The sequence below is a fragment of the Harmonia axyridis genome, chromosome 1, assembly GCF_914767665.1.
Source record: "Harmonia axyridis chromosome 1, icHarAxyr1.1, whole genome shotgun sequence".
Taxonomy (NCBI): domain Eukaryota; kingdom Metazoa; phylum Arthropoda; class Insecta; order Coleoptera; family Coccinellidae; genus Harmonia; species Harmonia axyridis.
In genome coordinates, this window is record NC_059501.1 from 35,519,428 (window position 1) to 35,529,468 (window position 10,041).

Consider the following 10,041-nt stretch of genomic DNA (forward strand, 5'->3'; position numbering starts at 1 on the left):
ACAGTTTTACTGCACAAATTTTCAATGTAAAAGTGAAGTTTTTAAGAACTTGAATACCTGAAAGTTGTTTGAAGTCACTTTTAACAATGAATTATCAAAAACATTGAATCCATAATTATAATAACATTACTTTGTAATACATTTTCACATTGGTTTTCCTCCAGAACCGCCTTGGTGCCACCTATACACCTGTGAAGTACTTCCGTTTGCCAATGAAACACCTTGTATAGCATATGTCATTATTTTTTCATGCAGAATCACCTCCGGAAGTTTTTCGCACTTATTCACTAACACCCTGTATACAGTGTATACAAAGCTATATACCAAAGTTACACTTCTTTCATTATAATACCCTGTATATGAATTCGAAAATGGAATCGCTAGCTAAAATAATGATGAGTTTCTTCAGATCACTTTATTCTTAGAATCCCCATTCACGAGAAAATGGCGAAAATTTGAAATTATGGACTTTTTCCAATTGGTAATGGACTAGTTTAGTGATGTTGATAATACTATATTTGACACGATAGAATCAAAATATAGAGCAAAACTGATAAACCAGTGAAAAAATTTTGAAAATCCATCAATAAATGACTGAGAAATAGATTATTTAAATTTACGTATTTTCGCGCGGAACGTCTTTGGTCTCCGACTCGTCTGTGACGTCACGCCACTTGCCTGTGATCGCTACACCATAAATTACGTTTAAATACTTAGCCGCGCCAAGGCTCTCGCGCCGTTTGTAGTTGTACAGTGTAGTTTTAACTCGAGTTTTGTTTTTATGTCACCATAATACACTTTGTACACCGTTCATAGTTTGGTTATCGCAGGAGAGCCAGAAGGGAAATGAATGGGTACCAAAATTTAACTGATACTATACGTGGTGGTAATCCCTCTTAATGTTGAGAAATTCTTATTACCGTTCAGTCCAATAGGCTTTTTGAGCGTTTGTTCTTCAAAGAGATCGCTTTGTTATTTTGTTAGTTGTCACAATGTCTGTAATTGAGGGGCGTACCCAAGAGGAGAGGGATAAGGGGAGCCGAACGCTCAAAAAAGAGTGTGCATTATCGAGTTCATTGTCAAGTTTTGATTTGGATCTGAACTGGATTGATAGTTGGAACCAAGTATAGTAGTTTTTTGGGAAAACATTCATTCGATTCTTTGCATTCATGTAAAATTTTCGGTGGTTCCAAATTTCGACCAAAATCATAAACCATCCTGTATATCCGAAACGACAGAGCTTTGACAATTGGTATAGTGGTGATATTGAATCGAACTTTAGACCATTCTGCATGGGGTACCCTCTAGGTATTCTTGTTTTTTCCATCAGATATCATCATAAACAAATATTCGTCTATTTATAGTAATGAGGCTTGATTACAGAAATCAGTGTTCGTGCTTCTTATGATCATCAAATGCTACATTTGGCCGGAGGCTTCGAAATTCCATTTCAACCTTGACGTGATAGAAATTATTGTTACCTACATACATCCTGAAAGATGATTCTATATGAAAAAAAAACTTCATTCAGGAAAAATATTTCGAAGATAGAAGGTTTATTTTTACTTCTATCGAAGACTAACTCAAAACCAATAATCCCCTTATTTATATAATACTCTAATATTTAAATCCGTAAATACTGTGAAGGTAGTGCGTTATCGTGTTTTGCTACCTAATGTACAGAGTTCTAATCTCCTGATCACTCTCAAGATATTATAAATTACTTAAAATCAAAACTGAATATAAAAAAATAACAATTATTACGGCAGCACCTCGCCGATCCTATAATAGAGGCATTACATTGCGATGTTACCTATAGTTTGTATTTTGTTGTGCCGGCCATCCGGTCGTAAAGACATTTTCAATAGAAAGGTTACGATCTCGAATACCGAAGTTAAGGTCGTTGATGGGAAAATCCGAGGGAAAATTCGACCTAGGATTCCGTAAATGTGACCATTTGAAAGATTGTTTCCTACTTCATAATTTCAAAAGTACGAATTAAATCGAGATGAAATTTTGTGTTCAGATGTAAACTAACATAGTTTAAGCCTTATGCGGAAAATCATGTCGATCGCGTTACCACAACCACAGAAATTTCTAGAGCAATATATGAAAAAATCTCATTATAGCAGATCTAATCGATTTGATAAAACTCAAGCGAAATATCTAGATAAACTAAAAAACAATAATAACACCATGAAGAATCTGGTCATATATAAAACCATTTTCTGTGGTCCCCTACTGATTCCAAATCAATGCTTCTCTCTCAAATTTTCCTTTTTATTTTTGAAATTGAATTTGATGCAGAATGTTAGGTATATTTTATGATTATTTGAACAATTTATTCATTTGAATTTATTTTTTGTTCATAATTCATGTCTTCATTTTGCACTATTATTTATACATCCTATATTATCGGGAGGTCCATTCATTATTGAAAACAACAAATTGAATAAATAAACCTACAATCCAAATTTTTTTCGAACAGGAGAACTAGACAAAGTATCTATATATGCATTATTATTCATCCAAATTAATTATTTATCCTTCAAGTTCGTCTTTTTAAATAATAATAAATTCATGTTTAATAACAACGACCAGTCTCAATTTGTTGCATTGATGTAAAATCAGAATGAATTCCTCCAAAATTTTGAGCTACAAATGGGGTCAAACGCGTGAGAAAAGACAATTCTTTTGAGTCCTTTTAAATGAATAACCCTTATTTATTCTTAAATAGAATGAATATTGGTTACTTATCTACGTTCTTCTTAATTTAATTTTGAATTTATTTTCTAATTCTACCATAATTTCTGAGGAATAATAGAGATGTTTGGATGGTTTGTTCAATTATTGAATATCCAAACGATCAAAATCCATAGGTTAAAATTACAAGAAAGATAAGGCAATATTATATTATAAATGAAGTGCTGTCAGTGAGAAACAAACTAAGATGCATAAAAAAGCTGAAACCTGTAAAATTTTCAGACAAAACGGGAGATTTTTCAGATTTATGGTGGGTTTATGCACCATTCCTAAGAACTAAGAACTAAACCTAAGAATTCAGTGATGTTTATGCACTCTCTTGTTAGTTCTTAGGCCCAGTTTCACCAAATGCTTTAATCTTGACTTGGCTCTTAAGTGAGGCCTTAGATCACAATTAATGTAATGTAGCGTTTCACCACACTCCAAAGCGCCATTTAATCGACGAATCGCGATTTAGCACTAATCGGCCATTTTTGGAGGATTATAACCTTTCAAGTTGAGATTAATAATTATTTATCAGTATGGAACTCTTGTCTATGTAATTATTTTTACGGAAATTTCTAATTTTTGGGTCAATTTTATCAAAATATGACTATATGTATAGGCTCAATATTTCTCATTTAAAATACACGTAAACTTTGTTTTTGTGTTTTATGAAATTTATTGCAAAGAATAATTTATTGATATGTTTGATTGAAATATTATTTAAGAAGCAGTTAAACTTGTTAATAAAAATAAATAAGTTAATAAAATTACTTATATAGTTTTTTTTCCAGAATGTGTGGTTTTGTGAAATGGGGTAATTTTTTTTTAACTTCTGCAAGTTTCCGACATTTCGAAGCACATCACTCGACATTTTCGGCAAAAATTACCTTTGTTTTTTGTTTACAAGATGACAAATGATTTGAAATGTTATGAGTTATGAATGAATGACACCTGACACCTAGCGCCAATGGTGGTCATCACTGCTAATACGATACAGAACACTATATAACTCTTTGTTCACAACGTTGCCAAATGGTCTGACTATTTAATCGCGATTTGGTTAATCGCGATCATCTTCGGACGGGTTGATGCATGGTGAAACAGAAAACACTGTTAAGCCTGCTTTAGTAACAAGCGGAGTTTAATCAATCTGGGATCAAGTGCTGCTTGGTGAAACTGGGCCTTAGTTAAGGAATGCGCACGTGCTCGAACTACTTTCTATTTGTTATATACTTTGATGTTTGACATTGTATTGATTGTGAAAAAATTAAATTCAATTTTTTTAGATACACCTAATACTTTTCATCGATAAACACGAATAATGGAACATAAAATGATAGAAACTGGTACTCGAGAATATTGAAATTCACGCGCACTTCTATATTTTACCTAAGTTCTTAGTTAAAAGTTGGTCAACACTCAACTTTCTAGTGTTAGTGTTAGTTCTTAGGTAAAGTGCATAAACGACCTCATTGATTTGTTAGCGTTCAATTCTTAGTTCTTTGGTTTAGTCTTAGTTCTAAGGAACGGTGCATAAACTTACCATTATACATACTTGATTTCGGGTGATCCCGTCTGTTTGAGATGGCGCATACAGCGTTTTTATTTGACATTTCTCTCGATACTCGGCTCTTCTATACTCATAATAGACCAATAGCCGTCTGTCATTATCTATATTCCATTCATTTCATTAAAAATGCAATAGGAATTGAATTGTAATTTTTCGTGAGTTTGCAGTGTCTAAAATCTGTTTTTCATTTTTAAGTGCCAAACCGATAGCGGGAATTCGAACAATTCTGCCACCTTACAAAACTCTGGTTAATCAGAATACCAAAGCAACAGGTGGACTATCTCAAAAAGTCTGAAACAAAATAGAATCAGTACCCACACCAGGGATTCTATGCATCTTAAAACAAACATAATTTTATTTTTCTTCTATGGAACAAGATCTCTGTGGAATCCGGATCAATCGCAGAAGAAAAGAAAGTTCATAAAATTACGTCATAGATACACAGAACATAGATATTCAACAAAACTGAACTCAGCTTGAGAGTGAGTTTTTAGGATCGACTTCTGTGTTTCTAGATACTTATAGATATTTGGTAAACCCATAGATTCCATAATAACTATGAGATATGACGAGATCTATGTTCGAGTAGGATATCAAAATTTATAATACTTTTACTGTATGTTATTTACAGCAAAGCAAAACTTTCTTTAAATTGATTTGTTTTTTCTTTCGAATAAGAACTTATGGATAATAGTTTAGTTGAAGCAAGAAAAGATTTAATACGTTATCAGAAGATATTTGAAACTACTTCCAATATGAACAACAATTTAATCATTTCAAAAGCCCAATTAGAATCCACAAAATTCGATCTTTTTGCCCATATTCAATCGAAAAAACAGGAGAAGGAACAACAAAAAGCGGCTCTGAGGCAACTTGAGCTGAATATCAAAAATGCAAAGAGATCTCTCAGAAAAGGAATACGAGTCGTAAAAAATTTTAAGAAAAGAAATGATGTTTACAAGAATGGGCACCTAAAACCCAAAATTGCTTGGAATGGGGAAAATGAAAAGGATACGCTTCGCTTGGAAGAGGAAATTAATGAATATGAAGAAAAAATCGCTGAAATCGAAAAAAAAATTGAAGAGGACAGCCTAGCCTTGAAAAATGTATCAACTTCTGATTTGTTCTTCCAAAATAGCCAACAAGATTCAAGCATCTGAATTTAAATTGAATTATCTCGTATTGGTGTAGTTTTTCAGTGAATGTATAATATAATAAATGCATGTTTTGTTTGGAATTATCAAGATTTCAATTTGAAAGAAGTTTTTTTCACTAAAAGGGTGTCGATTGGATGACGTATTTCAGGATAGGTAGATACTATCGAATCAAATCACTTGAAAGTTGAGTTGGAAGTTCTTTAAAATGACACCTAACCTAACCTAACCTTGAAATATCTTTTTGGAACACGTTTCATTTCTGAAGGAGACTTTACTTTCGATTATGAAACTGTCCTTGAGAGTCTCACACTGTTCTACCTTCTACCTAGTTCGACCATTAGTATTCCCCCTACTTTAACAAAAAATATTCTACGTGGAACGTTTTCGCACCACGTGGTGAGCGCCTAATTTCACGTTTTGGACCTGTGAATTGGCCTCCAAGATCTTGTGATTTAACACCGCTAGACTACTTCCTGTGGGGCTATGTAAAGTCATTGGTCTATGCGGATAAGCCACAAACCCTTGACCATTTGGAAGACAACATTCTACGTGTTATTGCCGATATACGGCCACAAATGTTGGAAAAAGTCATCGAAAATTGGACGTCCAGATTGGACTACATCTGAGCCAGTCATATGCCAGAAATCATATTTAAAACGTAATGCCACAAGATTATCTTGCGGATAAATAAAATTCATGTCAATCGAATAATCCATCGTTGTTTTATTGCAATTTAAAGTTCTATAGCTCGAAGAAAAAACACCCTTTATTATAATCTTTTAATCTTCCCCGAAGGGAAAATTAAATATTTCCAACAAAAGAGCGCTCCTCCTTCAAGGTCATCATCGTTAGGAATTCTTTCATTGGAAATTTTGGCAACAATTGCATTGCCAGCCAAGGTCAGAACAAGTGACCGGCTAGGTCACCTGACTTAACACCTATAGTCAAATATTTCTGGGGAAGCTAAAAGGTATAATTGAGAAGAACTGGAAATGGCTGTTTTTCATGTTTTTGCTTCTCTTACTTCCATAGAACTCATCAATTCAGCAAAGAATATTCAGGGACAACATATTCAGAAAAGATGCTGCTGAACGAAAATAGTCGGCACTTAGAACACCTCATTTGATTAAATTCTTCGTCTCTTGTTATTTTTGAAATCGAATTTTTATGGTTTTCAAAAGTCTTCGGGTTGTCTTGATATGATTAACTGTTTGAATCGAACTTTGTCAGCTGAAAATCAATGTCCTTATCATTTTATTTTCAGCGTCGAACAGTCCGAAGCAGGGCCCCCGCAACCGCGCGTTCAACGCGTGCACCGCACGCGGGCGCCACTCTATAGGGGCGCCAAAATCTCTTATAGACCACATGAAAAACCGAAAGACCAAAGGTTTTTGAGAATTTTTTTTTATTTTTTCAACAATTTTGAACGTGCAAAGACATCTTTTACACATCCAAACAAGTTCCCGAACGTCGCAATCCCCATAAAATAACCTCGGCCACAGATTGCAATTATACGATTCTTTTCGAGTAAACAAATCATAAATAATCATCCCTTTGTCGGTACGGGATTTTTTTATGGACCACCTGCACCGGACGGCGGGCACCATTTCTTCGATCATCACTAAAACGCATATGGTACACATAAACAATCATAAATACCGAAGCAATAGCTTTTAGCCAGGGGAATTACTGAAACTTTCGCCACCATCTGTAGGAAAAATACTACAGGTTACAGAGAATTTCTGAAACTACCAAAATCTGCTTGCTATGCTATAACAGCAGAAACCTATCCAAAGAATAGTTATTTTGCTTCGAAACGTTTAGGGGTTGAGGTCAAGACGCAAAAAATTCTACTAGTTTTTCTGATTGGCAACATTTATCCTCAGCCATTACAAGACATGAAACATCAATTGCACATAAAGTTCACATGAATGAATGGATGAATTTAAAAAAAATGTTAAAATTGTCCACAACGGTGAACGATCATCACTTACGGGTTTTAGAAACTGAAAAAAAATATTGGCATGACGTTCTAGGAAGAATTGTTTCAATTGTTAAATGTTTATCCAGACAGTGTCTAGCTTTTCAAGGTTCTTCTAAAAAACTTTTTGAAAATGATAATGGGAACTTCCTCAAAACTGTGGAAATGATTTCATCTTTTGATCCTGTGATGAGAGAGCACATTAGTGCATAACTCACAAACAAATTCTTGATGACCCATTATTTAGGCTACCAGATACAAAATGAAATTATTGAATTGATGGCTTCTAAAGTAAAAAATAATATTTTGGATATGGTTCGAAGTTCCAAATATTATTCAATAATTTTAGATTGTACACCGGATGCAAGCCATACAGAGCAAATAAGCCTCGTTTTGCTTTATGTTGTTCTAAATGACAGTTCTAAAATGGTTCAAATACAAGAAAGTTTTATAGCGTTTAGTCCAATATTCGACTCTACATGGGAAGGGCTATTCAATTTTGTTATGGGATTTTTGGAAAATTTAAATTTAGATATTGAATACATGAGAGGTCAAGGGTATGATAATGGGGCGAATATGCGCGGAAAACATATTGGTTTACAAAAACGCATACTCGATGCTAATTCTAGGGCTTTTTTGTGCCATGTGCTGCACACAGCTTAAATTTAACTGTAAATGATGCTGCTAAGGTTTCAAATGAAACACTGAATTTTTTTAATATTGTACAAGAACTATACATATACATTTTTCTCCTCATCCACAAAAAGATGGGATGTTATAAAAAAGCATGTTCCTCAGTTACATCTAAAACCCCTAAGTGATACTAGATGGTCAAGTAGGATTGATGCTATAAAACCACTAAAATTTCATTTAATTCAAATATGTGATAGCCTTTTAGAATTAGCTGAAAATGATACTTTCACCATAGAAACTAGACATAAAGCAAATTCTCTTTTATCAAATATTCAAACTTTCAAATTTATTTGTAGTGTAATAATTTGGTATGATGTTTTATTCCAAATTAATATTGTAAGCAAAAGATGCAGAGTGTAGCGATTGACATTAAAGTGTGCCAAAACTATTTAAAGAATTTAGTTGATCATTTTAAAAATTATAGAGGTGATAATGTTTTTGAGGAAAAACTTTCTGAAGCTGGAAAACTAGCGGCTGCTCTTGAGATAGAGCAAAGTTTTCCTCCATTATATAGTGTAAGACGAAAGTATAAACCAAAATTGTTCGATTATGAACCCACAGATGAGGCACCTCAAGATCCAAAAATCGCTTTCAAAATTAATTTCTCTTTGAAAATAATTGATCAAACGCTAAGTTCTTTAAATAGTAGGTTCGATATGATATCTGAATACGATAACGTTTTTGGTTTTATTTGTGATATTCTTAAATTAAATGACGAAGATGTATTAAAATGCTGTCATGCTCTTCAACAAAAGCTTACTGATCAGGAAAAGAAGGAGGCTGACGTGGAAGAAAATGATTTATTCAACGAGATAAAAGCCCTAAGATTGTTTTCATTACCTGAAGCGTCAAATCCTCTCGAAATTCTACAATATATTTTTGAAAATAATCTAACTTCTTCTCTACCGAATCTTAGTATTGCCTTAAGAATCCTTCTGACTTTACCTGTGTCTGTTGCTTCTGGTGAGAGATCATTCTCTAAATTAAAAATAATTAAAAATTATTTGAGGTCTACTATGTCACAAGAAAGATTATCTGGATTGGCCATCTTAGCTATAGAGCAAGAGATACTCGATAAAATTGATTTTGATGATATAATAAAAGAATTCGCAGCAGCCAAATCTAGAAAAACATCCATTTAATTTTATCCTTTAATTGAATATTTTATTTGTTATTCGTTTATTGTTTGGTTTATATATTTATGAATAGATTAAAGAAGAATAAAGCTCAGGTTTTGAAAACTCTGCAGTTTCATTACAAATTTAAAATAAAATGCGGTTTTGATCGAATGCTTGAATAAAATAATGAAAAATTAAAAAAATGTATTATGCAACAACTGACAGCATAAAGTTCTTAAGGCATCCAATAAAGGTTGCTGATAGTTTTTTTAACCCTTCTACAAATAAATTCCTAACGAAAACTGAAACATTTTTTGCCGATTATCCTGCGACGTTTTTCTCCACTTCCCCCCTTTAAGGGGCGCCAAAATATTTTCGGCACGCGGGCGTTGATGACCCTTGCGGGGGCCCTGGTCCGAAGCTTACTTAACCAAAAGATAAAATTTGGAAATTCAATATCTGGAACATGACTGAAAAATGGAAAAATACGGGGTGTGTCATTTAAAGAAAAATATTCAAATCGATATCTCATAAAATATCAGTTTGCGAAATATTCAAATAACGTCATTGAATTCTGCGTAAAAAGTTGCTTTTACAAAAATGAAAAATTTTCAACTGAAGAAAAGTTATACGAATATTTTGAAAATGAACACTTTCGAAAAGCACCTGGTAACTATGTAACGGTGATAGCTATAGGGTTGCGGTTTTTGCAAATGAGTTTCTCATGAAAATTGTCCCTCAGAATCCGACATTCGTTTTCGTCTATCTAGTATA